Source organism: Cervus elaphus, chromosome 14, assembly GCF_910594005.1.
Source record: "Cervus elaphus chromosome 14, mCerEla1.1, whole genome shotgun sequence".
In the NCBI taxonomy this organism is placed as follows: domain Eukaryota; kingdom Metazoa; phylum Chordata; class Mammalia; order Artiodactyla; family Cervidae; genus Cervus; species Cervus elaphus.
In genome coordinates this window covers 46,141,484-46,162,929 of record NC_057828.1, presented here as the reverse complement: position 1 = coordinate 46,162,929, position 21,446 = coordinate 46,141,484, and the positions used below count along the sequence as shown (strand labels likewise).

Below are 21,446 nucleotides of genomic sequence, written 5' to 3'. Positions count from 1 at the left end.
TGTTTGAACACAGGAAGAATACGTTCTTAATTTTTTTGTGCTAGTCACAATGCAGTGACCAGAGACATGACTCACTTTCAAGTTTAACCTGCATTATTATCATATTCTCCATCACTCTCTTAAACCTATAAAATCAACACGACAACAAAGCAAGCCCTGATTAATAGTGTTTACCAACTTCCTTGGTATAAATCTTCCACCATAACTGATTCCAAGCCACTGAGTTGGCGTCACCAGCCATGGAATTGAGAAGAGACACACAGCAGCTGCCACTGCGCAGTCTTTCCAGATGGAAATAAACTGAAGGGCAAAGACAATAGTAACACACAGTAAAATAATAAAAAAGTGATGACTTTTGAATACTTGCTTTCTTTTTAATGTAATTTATTGAATCGTAAGTTGTAAAACTAAATTGTTAGTGATGACCATATTTAACCACTGGCTCACAAAATTCCTGAAAAGTGACCATTCCACTCTCATGAGGCAGTACAAGTCAGCTCCCACAATCCAGTGAGTACAGATCTCATTCCCCTACAGCTCTGTAGAGTAGGTTTTACTGTCCCTGTTTCACAAATCAGGATGTGGAGGCTCAGAGGCCACTAGTCAAGTGCTCGTGCCCAGGATGGTCTGATGCCGAGGTGATTTTAGACACCCACCTGTCACTCAGCTGATGTGAAGTGGGACTGAACCACAGGTGTGTTGGGGGTTTGCTGCTGTGTCAGGAATCTGTGAACACACTATCTCAGCCTGATGAGGCCTCAGATGTCACAGCCCCAGCAGGTAGAATCCACTAAAACAAAGTTAACAACAGCCTTCAAGAGAAGATAACATGGCAGCAGACTTTTCCCTTCCATAACATAATACAGGGGAGCTTTGCCCATCAAGTTCTAAGAAGAGAGGTCAGAGATTTCCCTGGTGGTCCAGAGGCTAAGACTCTGTGCTCCCAATGTAGAGGGCCTGGATTTGATCCGTGGTCAAGGAGCTAGATCCCATATGCAGCAACTAAGACCTGGCACAGACAAATAGATAATTTTTTTTCAATTTTTAATTAAAAAATAAAATAGAGGGGTCAAGGACTTTCCCTGGTACTCCAGTGATTAAGACTCTGCACTTCCAATGCAGGGGGCACAGGTTCAATCTCTGGTCGAGGAACTAAAGCCCCCACATGCTGTGCAGCGAGGTGAAAGAATAAACAAGAGCATAAGCATTAAAAAAGAGAGGCAGGGGTCAAATCTCACAGCCCATATGCTGAAACTCTCCAGCCAAAAATAGTTCAAAAGTATGGGGTTGGGCCTCAAGGTTCCTTAAGCTCAAGACTACTGACGTTTGGGACTGGACTTTCTTGGTTGTACTAGAAGGGAGCCGTCCTGGGCATCAGAGGATATTGAGAGGCACCCCCAGCCTCTGCCCACTATATGCCCTGAGTGGGCATAACACTCCAACCCAGAGTTATGACAACGACCATAAGTGTCTCCAGACATTGCTAAATGTCCCTGGGCAAGGGGTGGAGGAGAGGAGGGAAGAATCACCTCATGGTGAGAACTGTCAGGCTCAGGAAAAGAGGGGCCGGGGAACCCAGCTCAGTGGAAATATGGAGGGACAGACTGATGAATGATCTATGTGTGCCCTGGGCCCCAGAGTTGGCCTAGGGCACTGGCTGAGCAACAAGAAGGCTTGGCCAGAGTGGAAGAGCCCAGGTAACTCTCAGAGCCAGCAAAACGCACTCCAACGGACTGCCAGCCTTGAGTCTTGAAGTCTGGGCTTTTTCTAGAATGATAGTCATGCGTATTTGTGTGAGGGTGAGGCCTAGAACTGTGGACTTCTTTCAGACTCACCAGCTGTGTCTCTGATTAATTTCATAGCTATGGAGGGACTTCCCTGGTGGTCCAGTGGATAAGAATCTGTCTAACAATGCAGGGGACATGGGTTGGACCCCTAGTCAGGCAAGATTCCGCATACCACAGAGCAACTAAGCCCATGCGTCACAACTACTGAGCCCATGTGCTGCAACTACTGAAGCCCATGCACCTTGAATCTACGCTCCACAACAAGAGAAGCCACCAAAATGAGAAGCCCGAGCACCGCAGCTGGAGAGTAGCCCTTATTCAAGGCAACTAGGGAAACTCTGCTCGCAGCAACAAAGACCCAGTGCAACCAAAATAAAATTAACTAACTTTTTTAACATTCTTAAAAAAAAAAAAACATATCTATGGAGTCCGCCATGTGCCTGATGCTGCAGGTGCCAGGGAGACACAGTTGAGAGGGGAGCAGACCCTGCCCTCTGTCCCCTCTGGAATGAAAGCTCTGAGGGGGCAAGAATGTTGGGTTTTGCAGAACCCACAGCAGGTGTTCCATGTGTACCTGCTCAATGGAGGAATGGGAGATGGGAGTTTTCAGTGTGGCTGGGGGCGCAGATACATAAACCTATAGTAATACAGGGTTAAGAAAAACTTTGTGAACCCCTGAGTTGAGAGGAAGCACCGGCAGGAGCCAGCCAGCTAAGAGTGCCGGCAGAAGGCAGAGCACGTGGGAAGACATGAAGGTGAGAGAGCATTGCTGGTCGACTGTATTATTTTCTGGACTGCTGCTGCAACAAGTGACTACAAATTTAGTCAGTTACAATAACATAAGTTAATTCTCTGACAGAACTGGAGGTCAGAAATATAAAATCAGTCATTGAGTGTCACAGACTAACTTGGGATCCTCCCCCCAAATTCCTATGTGGGGTGTGTGTGTGTGTGTGTGTGCACGCATGTTCAGTCGCTCAGTCCTATCCTTTGCGACCCTTTGCACTGTAGCCTGCCAGGCTCCTCTGTCCATGGGATTTCCCAGGCAACAATACTGGAGTGGGTGCTATTTCCTATATGCACAGGGAAGAGGTCAGGTGAGAGCACAGCAAGAAGGCAGTCACTACAAGCTGGGAAGAGAGCCCTCCCTCAAAATCAAATTCTCTGGTACCTTGAACTTGGACTCCCAGCCAACAGAAGTATGAGAAAATAGATCCATGTTGCTTAAACCACCTAGACTACGACATTTTGCCATGGCTTACCCAGTAGACGATACACAAGGCGAAAAGCAGTGTCATGAGGGCTGCTCCTTTCAGAGACTCTAGAGGAGAATCCTCCTTGCCTTTCCCAGCTTCTAGAGGCACCTGCATTCCTTGGCTCATGGCCTCATCCTCAATTCGCTCCAGCCTCTGTTCCTGTTGTCACATTGCCTTCTCTGACTCTGATCCTTCTGCTTCCCTTTGATAATGATCCTTGAGATGACAGGAGGCTCACCTGAATAATCCAGGATCGCCTCCCTGTCTTGAGGCCCTTAACACTAGCCACGTCTGCAAAATCCCTTCTGCCTATGAGGGCGCATGGTTATAGGTTCTGGGGACTGGGACCTGGACATCTTTGTGGGCTCAGTCACTAAGTTGTATCCAACTCTTTGTGACCGCATAGACTGTAGCCTGCCAGGCTCCTCTGTCCATGGGATTTTCCAGGCAAGAATACTGGAGGGGCTTGCCATTTCCTTCTCCAGGGGATCTTCCCAACCCAGGGATTGAACCTGTATCTCCTGCTTGGCAGGTGGATTCTTTACCACTGAGCCACCAGGGAAGCCCATTTTTGGAGGGCCCCTATTCTGTCTAGCAGGTTTCCCCGGTGGCTCAGTGATAAAGAATCTGCCTGCAATGCAGGAGACCCCAGTTCAATCCCTGAGTTGGGAAGATCCCCTGGAGGAGGACGTGGCAACCCACTTCAATATTCTTGCCTGGAGAATCCCATGGACAGAGGAGCCTGGCGGGTTACAGTCCATAGGGAGGCAAAGAGTCTGACACAACTGAAGCAACTGAGCATGCATGCATGCATTCTGCCTAGCACACTGCTGCTGCTGCTGCTAAGTTGCTTCAGTCATGCCCGACTCTGTGTGACCCCACAAACAGCAGCCCACCAGGCTCCTCTGTCCCTGGGATTCTCCAGGCAAGAACACTGGAGTGGGTTGCCATTTCCTTCTCCAATGCATGAAAGTGAAAGTGAAGTTGTTCAGTCATGCCCGACTCTTAGTGACCCCATGGACTGCAGCCCACCAGGCTCCTCCATCCATGGGATTTTCCAGGCAAGAGTACTGGAGTGGGGTGCCATTGCCTTCTCCGCCTAGCACACTACAGTTGGCCAAAGAGAAGCTGTGTGTGTGTGTGTGTGTGTGTGTGTGTGTGTGTTGGGGGCTGCACCAGGTCTAGTTGTTAAAAAATCGACTTGAATTGGTTCCTCCTGAGGACCCAAGCCATATCCTTCAGGGTGGAGCAAGCAACAGTAACCCCTGCGGGCTTCTCTCTTAACAGTACCAGAAGCCAAATCCATCCCCACTTAAGGGAAAAACTCATCCCCACTTATGAACCTTGATCTGAAAATTCGGCCAGCTTCAGGTTCAGGTACAACAAGATCAACAAGGTCAAGTGATATCATCAGGCCTCCATCTTTCCCAAAGATAAAGTCTCCTCTAGGATCAGATTAGCTGGGCAGGGGTGGGGGGGGGGGTGTCACCTGAAACCTAAAACTTGCCATCCTTACCACTCAGCTGCCCCCCAAGGTCATCTACAGGAAAGATAATACCTACCCAGCAGAAAATGCCTAGGAAGACTGGTGTCAGAGATGTGAGTGGGTACCCTGATTGGCAGGTTCTGAGTCACGGGCCCACCCCCAAGAAGAGGAGGGCAGGGTCTTAGAAATGCTGAGAACAGCCTCTTGTGTGATAGTGGGTGCTGCTACGGGGAGGGGGGTGGTTGCTGGTCCTGCAGAAACAGCAGTGCCCCTGGTTGTGGTGGCCCGGTTGAGGCCCCTCCCAGCTTTAGCTCTGCAACAATCCTTCCAGCGGACCCCTAGTCTCTGAGGACCTTTCTGTCCCTGAAACCAGAGAGTCCAATCACAGCACAGAGGGTGGTTCAGGCCTCCATCCTCTGCCTCCAGGTCACCACTTGTCCCTGGCAATCAGTGACTTTGTGGGTTCTGCCATTGATTCTGGGGCACCCTGGTGTCTGAGGCCCCCTGGTACCATCCACAAGGATGTTAGAAGCACAATCTCAACCTAAAATGATTGTCTACTGTATCAAAGGAAATGTGGTAAGAAGTTTCACTTGAATTCCAACGCACCAGGTCTAGACAGGAGGCCAAGAGGTGAGAGACAGCGTTGCTCCAAGTCTGGACTGGAGGTAAGCAGTAGGGTGATGGAGGTTTCCTCTGAAAACAAACCATATACTCTGCACCCAGTGGGTGATTAGCAGATGTTTTTTGATGGATGTAGGCTGTTAGAGAATGGAACCAAAATAATCCCCCACGTTGAAAAATAAAACATGGCCATATCCTGTGCCACGTCCCCTTGGGCCTTGGGAAAGAGCACCTATGCTACAAAACCAGTGCCTCTGCATGCTGGGTTCTGGAGGGCAATGCAGACGGCAGGTCCTGGCCATCGTGTCCCCCACTCCCAAGCCTGCCCTGGTCCCTGGTCCCAAGCCCAGCCTCCCCACCCTGTCCTCATCCTGACCCAGCAAGCAGGGCTTGGCTAGCCTGACCTGTTTTGCCTTTCTAAGTGGAAACAGGCTGCTGAAAAAGAAAGTCAGCTCGGGGCAGAACCTGGTAACTCTTGATTCATGTTCACCTCTGACCAAGACAGAAACTCAGCTGTGGTTATCAGAAAGCAACTGAGAGGCTGGGAGTGGTGGGGTGGGAGGGGAGCAGGAGGAGGAGGAGGGAGGCAGGATGGGAGGTTGGGGGAATAGAGAAGTTCTGAATCACAGGATCTTATTCATGGAGCCCATGTGGCCACAGGGTGGGATGGGGTGAGGGTGGAGAGTAGGAGTCCTCTGTGGGGGCAGGCTGCACAGAACAGGGCTTCCATATCCCCCATCTCCCTCATGCCCCCCACCTCTCCAGAGTGCATAGCATTTCCATGGAAGAGTGAGGGCAGCAACTCTCCTAAGATCAAGGGCGTGGAGATGGTCCCAGGCCTGGGAGGGGTGAGCTGGCCCAGTCTGTTGGGGGTGTATGAGTCAACAGTCACCTGAATCTTGCTAGCAGATTCCAGGGGACCAGGGTGGTGGCCTTGACAGAACCCTGGAGCGAATGTCCCCACCTAAGCAGGGTGAGGCAGGGCAAGGCTCAGCAAGCTCAGGCCCCAGCGAACCTCCAGGGCCAAACCCGCCATTGATTGGCCAACCCACGGAATGGAGGTGGAAACCCACCCTCCCCACCCCCCACCCCCCACCCCCCCTGTGGCCAACAACTGTCAGAACCACTTGAAAAGGGGAAGTCTCCCACTGGTTAGGAATTTCAGACTTTGGAAAGGTCAGGATTAATTAGCAAACTGGTTGCTTCGAGGAGCTTAGAAAGGCAGTGGAGGGGACGGGACCAGGATTAAGAGGCCAGAATGGAGAAGGTGTGTCTGGGGGCAGCCCATCAGCAAGCAGGCTCCCTGGGGTACAGTGGCAACTCTCAGGTTGATGGTGGGGGGCTCACTCTGACCTGAGACTCCATGCAGGGAGCAGCTCTCACCCCAGGAGCCTGGGCCACTGCTCTCTACCTCTTCCCACAACCACAGGGAAACTTCCAGGGAACTGGGACCTCCAAGCCCAGAAAGAACGCCTCCAAAATTCCTTGGGATTTTTTCTTTTCTAGTCAACTATGTGTCTATTTATAGATGTGGAAATATGCGTGGAGAAAGGACTGGAAGGAAACACACAAAATGTTAACATGCTTATTTTCTTCTTCTTGGTGTCATTTTATTTTTTTTAAAAAAGACTCTCAAGATAAGAAAAAAGATACTTTTAAGTATAATTAATCTTGATATAAGTGTTCATGCTTGTTACAGGAGAGTGGAAAGGAGAAATCAGAAATCACCAAAGCACTTCAACCATTAACATCTTGTGTTTTCCTTTCACTGTTCCTCCCATGCAGACATTTTGGATGTAAGGCTGTTTGTTTAACATATCCATGATCATCTTAGATTACTACAAAGCTTTTCCATGTGACCACAGAATCACCATAATCATCTTTCAAAATGTCTATCTAATATTTATGCAGTAGATAATGTTAATACCATTATTCATCTGGCCATTCTCCCATGTTAGCATATCTAAGTAGTTTCCAACTCACGATTATAAATAACACTGCTGTGAACATCTTTGTATGGAAAAGTCTTTCATTTTTTTGGAGATTATTGTCTTCAGATTCTCACATTTATAGATATGGGATTACAGTGTGAAAGGCGGCCACACGTGAAGCAACAGGGTGAACCTGAACCAAGTTAGTCTCACTCCCAATTCCCCAATCTTTAATCCTAACAAAGGAAAATGGGAATGGGACATGGCACATGGCATGTGCCTCTGGGACATGGCAGGAATGTGGTGTCTCCTGCCTCTACCACGATCCCCCTACCTACCGCATCCACCCAACATGCATAGTTTTTACTATTATTATTATTATTCTTTTTTTTTTGGCCACACCACATAGCATGAGGGATCTTAGTTCCCTGACCAGGGGTTTAACCCACACCCTCTGCAGTGGAAGCATGGAGCCTCAACCACTGGACCTCCAAGGAAGTCCAACATGCATGGTTTTTATTGTTAGCAGTAAATAAAACCCTATGAGTCCAGCCCTGCCACTTTTGACAGGTTGTCACAGAGAGTGAGGAGAATTAAAAGACTCCCCAGCAGAGTTGGGAAGCTAAGGTCTTAGGAATGAGCTGCCTGGACCATGAGGGAGAAATCCCTTGCGCCACAAGTGGGAAGGCTTCTCAGCCATGAAGCACCAGCTACGTCTTCCAAGATGGGCAGAGTTCCTGCTGACAGAGCAGAGAGTGGCACACTCCCAGAGCTGGGGCCCCAGGGTGTGGGTTGGCAGTTAGGGCACATGGAGAGGAACCCAGGAGGTAAGAAACCTGTGAGAGGCCAGACTGACAGAGGAGCAAGTCAGTTCCAGGGGGGCAGGGACTTAATTTGTCCCCCCAGTGAATCTCCAGGGATGTGAGAGAAAGCCCTCCCCTCTTTCTTCAGTGTTTTGGAGGATTTCCACTTTCTCACCTTTCAAGCACCCCATCCCCTGGACTCCCCCATCTTCTCCAGGCCTATGTCCCATCCCACCCTCTCAGCCATTGCCTCCTCTACTCCCTCCCTGGTTCCCGTTTTTCTGCAGAGACCACAGCATCCTGTCCCCGCCCAGGAGGGCTGCTGCATGCATGGAGGGTGAGCAACTTCCTGTCCCTGCCAGACTCCAAGGGGCTCCTGTCTCCTGGCTGGTCCAGCCCCAGAACAGAGGGCCATCCCACACTCACACACCTCACAGCGGCATGCTCACACTTACCCACACACACTCACTCCCACCTTCACTCACACTCCCTGTCCACCCTCCCACTGACTCAGAACACCTTACCATGCTGCCCCACGAGAGAAGCAGGGTCCTGGCCAATGGGACCAGCTGGCTGACATCCACTGTCCCCAGCAGCTGTACCCCGCCCCCGCCTCAGCTCCTGCCCCCTCAATGGACACAGGGTGACATGTCCAGAGGAAAGACCCAGGTCTGTGTATACAAGGTAACACACCCAGAGAAAAGGCCCAGGTCCATGGACACCAGGTGACACACCCAGAGAAAAGACTCAGGTCCATGGACACCAGGTGACACACCCAGAGAAAAGACCCAGGTCCCTGGATATAAGGTGATATGCCCAGAGGAAAGACCCAGGTCCCAACCCTGGTCCCTCTACTTGTTACCTGGGAGGAGACCAGGGTTGTGGCCTCTTTCCCTGTCTGCAGGAGGCTTCAGTGATTAAATGACATAACGTGTGCTAAAGGCTAAGCAGGTTGAGTGCTATGCAAGTCACATGGACTGCAAGCGGACGGTTAAACATCCTCACCACCAGAACACCTCAGACGTCTAGCTGCCAGGCCAGCCCTGGGGCCCTGGGGCTGAGCACCCTGCAGCTGCTCTCTGCGCCCACAGACACTGGAGCCAAAACCCAGCACCCTGGCCCTACCTCGCTTCCTGCCAGCCAGACACACCCAGACAGCACTTATCCCCAAACTGGGGCATCTCCGCCCTCGAACTGGGGACCCCTCAGCCCCTCCTGCCCAATGGCTTTGATCAATATTGTTTTGTAACTATTTTATGGCTCCCCTCAGGTTTCCCTTGTGGCTCAGAGGGTAAAGAGTCTGCCTGCAATGCAGGAGACCTGGGTTCAATCCCTGGGTTGGGAAGATCCCCTGGAGGAGGGCATGGCAATTGACTCCAGTATTTTTGCCTGGAGAATCCCATGGACAAAGGAGCCTGGCAGGCTACAGTCCATGGGGTCACATAGAGTTGGACACAACTGAATGACTAACACACACACACACACACACACACACACCCCACTCTACTGTGCCTCTCTGCTCTAAATATTCTGATGCTTTTCTTCCTCCAGTCCGGGGATGCACACTACCCACCTCCCTTTTCTGGCCTCAGAGCCCCTTTCTGCTCCATCATTCCCTATCCTGTCTGTCCACACCCCACCCTGACCACTTGGCCACCGTGCACCTCCACCTCCTCCCTCTCCCTCCACACCTGCAGCCTCTTCCTGTTACCTCCTCCCCCTCCCCCATCCTCACCACCCAATCAGACCAAGCCAGCTCCCTGGAACCCAGCCAAAATTTCAGTCCAGGCGAGTCCTTCCTTGAGCAGTGCTTCTGTGGACAGGATGGCAGTGGGAAAGGAGGTGATTCCAATTGGAGCATCAGGGGACCGGAACCGAGTGTGACCAGTGTGAACTGGGCACAGGGGTCACACCCGTGTCCATCCTGCCGGGAGCCCCAGGTGGCTGTGGGGTTCTTGTTGGCTCAGCCCTTTCGCTCTATCAGGCAGTCATCTGAGGGGCGCATGTTGGGGTAGACTGGACTGAGGCCCCCTGCCTGTTCTGAAATAGCTTTCCTGCCACTCTTGGAGAGACGCCCACAGCCAGGGGAAGAGGAGCGCCCAGCTGCTCCTGTGGAGTCCTGAGCCCATCCCAGGCTGATCTGCAGCCCGTCTGCAGATCTGGGAGGCCCGCCTCTGCCCCCAGCAATCTTCCGAGGACCTTCCCATGGCCTGCAGGTGGGGATCCATGCCAGAGACTGGGAAATCTCCACCCTGGCCATTGCCCAGGGAGCAATCACACTGGCGGCAGGCATTTGATATCCAACTGCCCAGGATGGCTCGCCTTGTGTGGGCCTGCTGATTATGAATTCAGTGTCGCTGGGTGCGAAAGACAAATGTCATTTACGCTGCTTTGCACTCTGTACAGCTTGGAAGCCAGGTTTGGGACCAGATGGACCTGAGTTTGAAGCCCAGCCATGCCTCTCCTTAGCTGTGTGACCCCTGCAAGTGACTTAACCTCTCTGAGCATCAGCTTCCTCAGCTGTATGATGGCGATTGCTGAGAGAACTTACCTTCAGGATTTGGAGGATGAAGTCATCTTGTGCTTATGAAGTCAGTCATGGGGTGGGCACTCAGATGGTCTCCTAGGAAAGAAGTAGAAGTAGCTGCTGTCATTGATATTATTTCTTTTTTAAAATATCTATTTGTTTATTTGGTTGCTTCAGGTCTTAGATGTGGCACACAGGATCTTTGTTGCATCTTGCGGGATCTTCCGTTGTAGTGCATGGACTCTCTAGCTGTGGCTCACGGGTTGCAGCAGTTTTGACATGCGGGTTTAGTTGCTACCCCGCATGTGGGATCTTATTTCCCAGAGTAGGCATTCAACTGGTGTCCCCTGCATTGCAAGGCAGATTCTTAACCACTGGACCGCCCAGGGAAGTCCTGATATTATTTCTTAACTCCCCTTGAGACTTAAGTAGGCAGTGCTCAGGAGGTAATAGCAGCCTTAGGGCCCTGAGCCAGGACCCAGGGGTGGGATTGAAGCATGAGGCCTGATCCAGGCTTTTCTTTATTTGCAACCTGGAGCTCACTCTCTCCCATACCCTGGAGACAGAAAAGGAGAATGAGTCCATACCGAGTTTGTTTCAACTCCCTCTCAAAGGACCAGCAGGTGAAGTTCTGCTGGGCTGCCTGTTTGCTTTTGTCACACTACTGTTCTGTAAGGCTCTTATCACTGGATGAAGGGTCACGGTAACTTGGCTGGTTTCCAGGGCTGGCAGAAGAAAGAAGACCCACCTTCAGTTCTGCTTCTCCCCTCTTCAAGAGGGCTGTGTCCTTCCATCCTTCCTTCTTCTTATCTAAGAGGTCCCAGGTGGTAAATGGTGGTGGTGGTTCGTGGTTTAGTCACTCAGTCATGTCTGATTCTTGCAACTATAGCTCGTCAGGCTCCTCTGTCCATGGGATTTTCCAGGCAAGAATACTGGAGTGGGTTGCCATTTCCTTCTCCAGGGGATATTCCCAACCCAGGGATCGAACCCACATCTCCTGCATTGCAGGTGGTCTCCTGTATTGCAGGTGGATTCTTTGCCACTGAGCCACCAAGGAAGCCCCTGGTAAATGGGTGGGTGGATAAAAATCACGGTAACAGGTGGAAGGAGGAACCAGTTGGTGTGAGTTACAGAACCATCCTCTGGTTTCATCTTCTTTTCCTATCTGAGTCTTTACCTGGCAGAATTAGATATGAAAAAGCCACTCCCACCCACAACACACATACCCCTCTTTTTTTTAATTTGTAGCATCTTAATTGAGATATAATTTACTTACAATAAGATGCACCCACTCAAAGTGTACAATTCAGTGAGTTGTGGCAGATAAATACACCTATAAAACCACCACCACAATCAAGACAAACACCAAATCTATTTAATTGGCTATGGGTGACCCACTTGTATTATTCATGGTATTTTTATTGACAGGTGGCAGGAGCTCAATTCATGCTACCTAGGCAAAGAAACAGGAATATTTATCTGTGTAACTGGAACATTCAGGAATACACCAGCTTCAGGTATGGCTGGATTCAGGCATTCAAGTGACATCATGAGTGTCCTATGCTCCCTCCATCTCTAAGAAATTCTCTCCCTGTGTCTGGCAAGATGACTGTTGACATCCTACCTCCTTAGCAATGCCAAGGGAAAGAAATGGTCTTCTCTGACAGCCCTAAGAATACGGCCAAAAAGCCTGTGACTTGCTTTATTGTGCTATTTGCTTTATCGTGGTAGTCTGGCGGGGAAAAAAGCCCTGCAATGTCTCTGAGGTCCACCTGTGCTCCCACCACGGCCAATTTCAACCATCATCTGAAGCGACTTAGCACAGAATGGAGACACATAGAGAACAGACTTATTGACATGGGGGGCAGCAGAAGAAGAGGGTGGGATGTATGGAGAAAGTAACATGGAAACATACACTGTGGTTTAGCTGCTCAGTTCATGTCCAACTCTTTGTGACCCCATGGACTGTAGCCCACCAGTCTCCTCTGTCCACTGGATTTCCCAGGCAAGAATACTGGAGTGGGCTGCCATTTCCTTCTCCAGGGGATCTTCCCAACCCAGGGATCAAACCTGGGTCTCCTGCATTGCAGGGAGATTCTTTACCAACTGAGCCACCAGGGAAGCTCCAACATATACACTACTGTATGTAAAATAAATCAGTCAGTTCAGCTCAATTGCTCAGTCATGTCAGACTCTTTGCCACCCCATGGACTGCAGCACGCCAGGCCTCCCTGTCCATCACCAACTCCCGGAGCTTGCTCAAACTCATGTCCATTGAGTCAGTGATGCCATCCAACCATCTCATCCTCTGTCGTCTCCTTCTCTTCCTGTCTTCAATATTTCCCAGCATCAGGGTCTTTTCCAATGAGTCAGTTCTTTGCATCAGGTGGCCAAGGTATTGGAGCTTCAGCTTCAGCATCAGTCCCTCCAACAGATAGCCATTGGGAAAACAGCTAATGGGAATTTGCTTGATGACTCAGGAAACTCAACTGGGGCTCTGTTACAACCTAGAGGGGTGGGATGGGGAGGGAGGTTCAAGACAGAGGGGACAGATAATATACTTATGACTGATTCAAGTTAAGAATGGCAGAAAATCACACAATATTGTAAAGCAATTATCCTTCAATTAAAAATAAATAAATTTAATTTAAAAAAAGAAATCTTTCTTGGGGGCAGGAGTGGGGGGAACAAACACCTTCTGTCATGAAAGAGGGGAAGGAAGTAGAGACTGGTCAGACAGAAAGAACAGAACTCCACTTTATACAAAGCTGCCTGAACAGATTTCAGAAAGGAATCTTCCAGGGTTTCCTCCCACCTGAAACTCTGGTCAAGGGAACCTAGGGTCAAGAGAACACTGACCCTGACAAGGCTGGACCCCTCATAGAAACAGTCCGGTCAGTATGCAGGATAAGGGTCCAGGCTGTGTTCCCCACCTCCCTACCCACACTCCACCACTGCCAGTCACATTCTACAGAAAATTCAGGAACTTTCTGAGCCCACAACTTTCTGCAAAGCCATTCCAACAACCAGACCCGTGATTTTCAGCTTGTTCAGCTCTTTTAAAACAACCCTTTCAAAGCAGCCCAGAAAATGGGGACTGTGGCTTGATTTGAGGTTAAACAAATAAGTACCATTTATCCACCAACACTCGAGGAATGAGAGATTTCTCAAGGCAAATTCCCCAGCTACGTGCTCCAGAAAAACTGCTGCCCCAAATTGCTGGGTTCCAGTCCAGCGTTCTCCATTTCCGAAGATATTTGGGCTGCTTTCAGCTCCTCTCTGCGCAGAGCACTCCGAGGAGGGTGGGGCTGGCGGCCAGGCACACCGCCTCTAGGCTGTGTCAGCCTCCCACCCAGCGCCCACAGGACCCTGGGAGCTCTGGGGTATTTCTCAGCCTGCTGGGAGATGGCTCCCCTCCAGCCCAGGGAGCCGGGCCAGACTGCTGGCTGCTTGAGGCAGACTACTTCTCTTCCCATGTTTTGAGGGCAGGCAAAAATGAGAAGGAAGAAGAGAGAGAGGAAAAAAGACAAAACAACTACTACATTCTCAAACAGATAAAACTCGGCTCTACCAGACAGGAAAGCTGAGCTTCTCAGAATGTAGGGTGCAGAAGCAACTAGACAGAGAAATCTTCCTTCCTTTTCTCTCTGAGAAACATTGGTCTTTGTGCCCTTGGTGGAAATCTGGGCCAAGAGTTTTCAGATCTCCCTACTCTATGCAGGAAGTACCCTGCAGCAAAGACAGTGCTGCTGCTGCTGCTGTTTATTCACTAAGTTGTGTCCAGCTCTTGGTGACCCCATTGACCGTATCCTGCCAGGCTCCTCTGTCCATGGGATTCTCCAGGCAAGAATACTGGAGTGGGTTGCCATTTCCTTTTCCAGGGGATCTTACCGACCCAGGGTTTGAACCCACGTCTCCTGCTTGACAGGTGAATTCTTTACCGCTGGGCCACCTGGGAAGCCCATAACTTAGCCTAGCCTACCTGAAATGTGCTCAGAACACTTACATTAGCCTACAATTGGGTAAACAGTGCTCCCCAAACATGCCATTTGCTCCCCTGCCTTTCCCAGCTGTGCATCTGACTAGTTTCAGCTGATGAAATTGAGCAGAAGGGATGCATGCCATGGCCAGGCTGAGGCAGTAAATCGCCCAGGCCCCCATCTCTAGTCTACTCTGACAATGGAAGAGTGTTCCAGATGGCATACTTCTGCCCAACATCTTCTGCCTGGGTCCCTGCATGAGTTTGTGGAGCAGAACTACCTGCCGATCTGCTGGGATATACAGCGTGATCAAGAAATAAGCCCTCAGGACTTCCCTGGTGTCCAGTGGCTAAAACTCCGAGCTCCCAATGCCAGGGTTCCAGGTGTATTCCCTGGTCAAGGAACTAGATCCCATATATGTTGCAACTAAGAGTTCGCATGCTGCAACTAAAGATTCTGTATGCCACAAGGAGGACTGAATATCCCACATGCTGCAACCAAGACTTAGCACAGCCAAATAAATAAAAGAAATATTAAAAAGAGGGAGAAAAAGAAACCCTTATTGTGTTTAGCCACTGAGACCCAGTGTTGGTTCGTTACTGCCCCATTACCTGGCATGCCCTGACTGATTCAGGCTCTGGTGCACTTTGCCATGTTGTCACTGGGAGAGACCAACGTAGGAGAGGTGGAAAAGCATACTTCCTCCCCTTCTGGCTAACAGCCTTCACCAAAGAAGTGATTAAGTTCAGGGGCCCACAGTTCCCTGTTTCACCAAAGATTTAAGGAACTTCTCTGAGGTTTGGGCCTGGGTCTGTGCCTTCCTTTGAATTTCTCCACAGCACTTGGTTGAGCATGAACATAGAAATAAATGGTCACCACTCACACTCTCCCCTTGCACAGTGAATGAAGCACTTTCGCTGGTGGTCCCCCATGAGGTGGGTGGGATTGGCTTAATTCCTATTTTAAAGATGAAAATATTGAAGCTCAGAAGGGGTCAATATCCTCCTAAGGTTGCACAGCTATTTAAGGAACTTGAACCTAGGTCTGCGCCTCTTGCCACACCACCAGTATTTCTCAAAATGTAGCTCCTAGACTCTAAGGTGGGGCCTGAGAATCTGCATTTTCAGAGCTCCTCCAGCAATAATGATGCTCACTAAATCTGAGCATAACACTTCACACCATATCCCACTGCCTCTTCTGTCAGACGAAGCCCCATCAGAGCATTGGGATTTGAGGGGTACAGAAAAGTACCACCTCCCCAGCCAAAACCACCACAATAAAATGTCTTCCTGGCCAGGCTGCTATTTGTGAAATTCTCCCCAATGAGCCATGTCTTTGATTATTCCCAGCTAGGCACAATCATCTATAAGACGTCACTCTTCAAGGTACATTTCTGCAGGGAAGCAAGACCTTTCTCTGAAAGCAGGGATGCAGCTGGAGGCTGCAGGCAGGGAGGTCTGCAGGAGGCGGCTGGGCCTTGTGCAGTGGGAGTGGGAGGAGGGGTCCCAGGAGGTGATGAAAAAAATGCACCTGCAGGAGGCGGTTAAAACCTCACGCACACACAAGAAAGAGTCAGAGAACTGGGGAGGAGTCTCAGTCTCACTATTCACTACCTCGGTGAACTTGCAAAAATGACTTCATCTCTCTGAGCTTCAGTTTTCTCATCCGTGAAATGGCACTACTCACAGAGCCTATCTGTAGTTAGGTTGCTGTCAGAATCAAATGTAACTGAACACTGATGACAGTTAATATTTATCCATCCCTTACCAACTGCCAGCAGCTATTCAAGTGATTTACATACATTAACTCATTTAAGCACCGCCATTACCTTATGATGTAGTGATGATCTTTAGTGAAAGTGAAAGTGTCAGTGGCTCAGTTGTGTCCGGCTCTTCATGACCCCCTGGACTGTAGCCTGCCAGGCTCCTCCATGGAATTTTTTGTCCATGGAATTCTCCAGGCAAAGATTCTGGAGTGGGTTGCCATGCCCTCCTCCAGAGGATCTTCCCAACCCAGGAATCAAACCTGGCTCTCTTACATCTCCTGCAGTGGCAGGCAGGTTCTTGGCATATTATAGACAATAGATATTACTGTCTCCATTTTACAGATGAGGAAAGTGGCCTAGAGAAGTTAAATGACTTATGGTAAGTCAGTAGCACAGTGCTGCTTCAAACCGTTGTCAATTTGAATCTAGAGCCACTTATGACACATGATGGTGAGCCAGGACTCGTAGATTCAACCCCCAAAGTATTCAACCCCAATATTTTGGCTACCTAATATGAAGAACTGACTCATTGGAAAAGACGCTGATGCTGGGAAAAGGCAGGAGGAAAAGGGGCCGACAGAGGATGAAATAGTTGGATGGTATCACCAACTCGATGGACATGGGTTTGAGCAAGCTCTGGAAGTTGGTGATGGACAGGGAAGCCTGGTGTGCTGCAGTTCATGGGGTGGCAAAGAGTCAGACATGACTGAGCAACTGAACTGAACCCCAAGATGAAGATCCCTGTCCCTCATTCATTCCTCCATATGCTGAGTGTTTCTGAATGGTTATTCTATGCCAGACACTGGCTTAGTGAATGTGGCAACTCAATGTCATTCTATTCTATTCTGCAGCTTCATTCTATTCTGCAGCAATGCAGATCTATATTAATAGTACATTTGGAGAGAGATTTCTATTGTCCCCAGGATCTAGCTGACCATCAGCCCCAGGGTTGCTCCGCAGGGCTGGGGGCACTCAGCCTCCTCCTGGGAGAATCCAGGCTCTGGGTGTTTCAGGAAATGTCTGACCTGCCAGGTTTCCGTGTGACTGATCAGTTAGAGCTGAGGAAGGGGGTGGGCCGAGAGGGGAGGTTTCCCGTCAGCCCAGCTTTTGTCTCTCACATGAGCCCGAGACAGACAAACCACAACCACAGACCCGACCAGCTGTGGAAGCATCGAACAGGAAACCCAGAACATCTGGTGCTTTACTTCCTCTGAAGGCTGTGTGTGTGTGTGTGTGTGTCCGCCTGTGTGCATGTCTGTTTTCTCTCCCTCTGTTGTTTAGCAGGACGGGGATGCAGACAGGGTTGGAAACCACAGGCCTTGTGGTGACAAGGGAGCCAGACACTCGCTCCCCAACGCTTATGGTGCCTCATCCCTCCCCGACAGTGACCCAGGATCTGACCTAACCTCATAGGCCACCCTCCAACACCTAGTGTCAAGCCTCCACGCACTTCAAGAAAAGGATTTTTTTTTTTTCCGTTTGGATCTGGGTGGTTTAAGAGGAACTTGTTTGCAGATGAAGTGGGAGAGTTCTGCTTAAACCTAACTTGGCCTCAGCATGACTGTGTGTGTTAGTTGCTCAGTCATGGCCTCAGCATACAGACCCATAAAAAGCTGCGCCTGGTTGAAAGCTGTCTCTGAAATAACTTGAGCAGAATCTGTGGATGACCTCTGAGGCTGTGTGCTGGTCAGGGGGCTGTTTTCCCACTAGTGGTGTTGTCCTATGTGTAAGGCCTGAAAAGACAGGCACTGAGAAGGGGAGAAACATAAAGAAGCGCAAAGAAAAGCCCCCTCAGCCAAATCATAGCACGAGGTTTGCCTCGTAGGCCTGTTGTCTTTAGGAGGTAGGATTATGCTCATTTTTACAAATCATAAAATTGAGATGCAGAGGGGGCTCATAACTCACCCCCGGATCATTCAGCAAGTCAGGAGCAGGGCCAGGTTTCAATCAAGTCTGACTCCTGGCTGCACCGTATCTCCTAGATCTCACTTCATTCTTCAATGAACAGTAATCATGCCCAGCACACAACTGGTGCTGAAATTCATGTTTCTGTAATGAGTCAATGAAATGAGCTGGGTGCTTCCAAAGTTCCTGAACAGTGACATTTCATTTACCTGGAGGTCATTTACCTAGCCAGGTCAACAGCTTAGATCCTGGCTAAAAATCTGAAAGAAGGGAGAAGGAACAACAAGCTGTCAACAGAAGTCACAAATCCTTAAAAGTTCAAATACTTAACTCAAGAGAACTTTTCAGGCTCTCGGTCAGAGTTGGCTTATCCTTACTTTACCTATTTCCAAACAAGGCTGAGCACCAAAAAATTGATGCTTTCAAATTGTGATGCTGGAGAAGACTCTTGAGAGTCCCTTGGACAGCAAGGAGATCAAATCAGTCAATCCTAAAGGAAATCCACCCTGAATATTCACTGGAAAGACTGATGCTGAAGCTGAAGCTCCAACACTTTGGCCACCTAATGCGAAGAGCTGACTCATTGGAAAAGACCCTGATGCTGGGAAAGATTGATGGCAGGAGGAGAAGGGGGTGACAGAGGATGAGGTGGTTGGATGGCATCGCTGACTCAATAGACATGAGTTTGAGCAAACTCTGGGAGATGGAGAAGGACAGGGAAGCCTGGCTTGCTGCAGTCTGAGGGGTCAAGAAGAGTCAGACATAACTGAGTGACTGAACAACAAGTGTTAGAAAGTCTGCTTGCTGACCTTACCAAGCACTGGCTTAGAAAGGAGATGGTCTGCTAGAGGAAACTTGCCGGCAACACAATCTGGGAATTCAACTAGAATTTTCAAGACTAGTAGGTGGCATTAAGGATGCAATGCACCAGGGACACGACTGAACGACTTCACTTTCACTTTTCACTTTCATGAGAAGGAAATGGCAACCCACTCCAGTGTTCTTGCCTGGAGAATCCCATGGACGGGGGAGCCTGGTGGGCTACAGTCCATGGGGTCGCAAAGAGTTAGACACGACTGAACGACTAACACACACACACACACACACACACACACACCCAGTGTGTGCCTGAAGAATCACACACACACACACACACACACACCCCCAGTGTGTGCCTGAAGAATCCCAGGTACGGGGGAGCCTGGTGGGCTGCCGTCTGTGGGGTCGCACAGAGTCACACAATACTGAACGACTAACACACACACACACACACACACACACCCAGTGTGTGCCTGAAGAATCACACACACACACACACACACCCAGTGTGTGCCTGAAGAATCCCAGGTACGGGGGAGCCTGGTGGGCTGCCGTCTGTGGGGTCGCACAGAGTCACACAATACTGAACGACTAACACACACACACACACCCAGTGTGTGCCTGAAGAATCACACACACACACACACACACACACACACACCCAGTGTGTGCCTGAAGAATCCCAGGTACGGGGGAGCCTGGTGGGCTACAGTCCATGGGGTCGCAAAGAGTCAGACACGACTGAACGACTAACACACACACACACACACACACACAGTGTGTGCCTGAAGAATCCCAGGTACGGGGGAGCCTGGTGGGCTGCCGTCTGTAGGGTCGCACAGAGTCGGACACGACTGAAGCGACTTAGCAGCAGCACCACCAGGAGCGGTAAGAGACAGGAGAGACAAACTGTCCGATTCTCAGGTATCTGCCCTTAGGCCCTTAGAAAGCCAGATGGAACTGAAGCAAATCTCTGATGGTTTCTCTGGCTAAAATTAAAGGCATAGCAGCGCAGGCACGCAGACTTTAAGAGTGCTCGCTCACAACTTGGTGTTTAAGAACTATACAGGCGCCAACCTGAAATGACACGTGCGCAGTGTCCGAGGCCTTGCTCGTTTTCATACCTGCGGGCAGGCTGAGCCCCCTGCTCTGGAATCGATGTCACGCAAGCGCCAGGGGTGCATGACGTCATCCGAGCGCGCCTCCCACGGTACCCAAGCCCTGGGCTCAGACAAAGGCGTTGCTGTGGAGACGGGGCTTTGAGCCCCGTCCCCGATAAGAGATTGGAGGACAGCCGGTCAGCTAATGTTGGTAAGGTTTACCGAAAGCTTGCGGGCGGCGCTGTAGGTCTCTGTGTGCATAGGTTCCCCTGGCAACTCAGACGCCTTCTCGAAGTTCGCCCCGCGACTTCCAGGAACCCCGCAAAATTAGAGTCAGAGCCTAAAATTTAATTTGAGGGGTTTCTTGACTTAAGGTAGTAAATTTAGGTTGTACCTCTGGTCCAAGTAAAGTAAAAATTCAAACTGCCCTAGATCCTATTGTGGGCCGGGCAGAGAGACCCCAATAAGGCTTAAATTTATCACTTAGGCAGCGTAGGGATGGGAAGAAGAATCTGGACCAGACGACTTCGTTCTGGGGGGTAACCTAACCGTTTTGAGCCTCAATTTCCCATAAGCATGAAAATATTTTTTCCTAAGAAACTTTGATTCCTTTCTCCCTCGGACTCACACCGCCGTTCTCTACCTTTCTCCAGATATCAAAGCTCCTTGAAAGAGTGTTTGTAGTCCCAGTGGCCCCCTCTCCCCCTCTTTGTTGAATCCTTTACCTGCACAGTTTCTTCCTGTTGTTTTCTCACCTGCTCTGTCAGCAACATTTGAAACAGTTTATCACTTCACCTCCAAGAAACACTTTCTTCACTTGACTTGCAGGACTGCCCACTCTCGGTTTTCTTCTTCCTACTGAAACTGAACAGGACCCTATGGTCCTTGTACCCCACATCCTCTGCCTGCCTTTTGTCTGTGGGGAAAAAAACAAACTTTAGCCAAAGAATAAGTTTAACCAGAGAAGTGAGGAAACTCAGAAACAAAGAAAAACAGTCAAAGGAGAGTAAATAATAATATACCATTAAGCATAGTTCCTTCTTAGTTCCTTCTCAGTTCCTTCTCAAGGGCTATAGATAATATTCTGAGCCATATCTTGTCAGCTGTCTTATAGACACTGAAACCCCAGGTGGAAGAAGTTAACTACATCATGACCAGACTTCACCCATGACATAAGCCACCAGAATTCCAAGAACTGGATGCCAGAAATGGAAACAAACTAACCCTGGAGCTGAATATTAACTGCACTTAAAACTGTCGAGATGACGCTGGTCAGACCACTGATGACCAGTTTCAAGGTGACTGTCAGCTGGTAGTTCTGTTTCTGTATGTAGCCCCCTCCCTCAGCCTCTAAAAGCTCTTGCCCACTGACTGTCAGTGGCAGGGAGTTGGCCTTTGGACAGGCATCCACCCTCCCTTTGGTTGCTGGCATCCAAAATAAAGGAAATGTCCCTTTCCACCAA

At 49.7% G+C, this 21,446-nt stretch overlaps 2 long non-coding RNA genes across 2 annotated transcripts; both read right to left on the bottom strand.

Moving 5' to 3' along the window:
- Positions 1–6,810: 6,810 nt before the first annotated feature.
- LOC122707876 lies at positions 6,811–11,361 on the bottom strand. Its single transcript, XR_006344944.1, has 3 exons — positions 11,163–11,361; positions 10,439–10,510; positions 6,811–7,856 (listed from the first exon to the last, which is right to left on the bottom strand). It is a non-coding gene; the product is annotated as an uncharacterized LOC122707876 (long non-coding RNA).
- A 1,378-nt stretch (positions 11,362–12,739) lies between these two features.
- LOC122708264 lies at positions 12,740–21,121 on the bottom strand. Its single transcript, XR_006345080.1, has 3 exons — positions 21,006–21,121; positions 20,739–20,899; positions 12,740–12,921 (listed from the first exon to the last, which is right to left on the bottom strand). It is a non-coding gene; the product is annotated as an uncharacterized LOC122708264 (long non-coding RNA).
- Between the last annotated feature and the right edge of the window lie 325 nt (positions 21,122–21,446).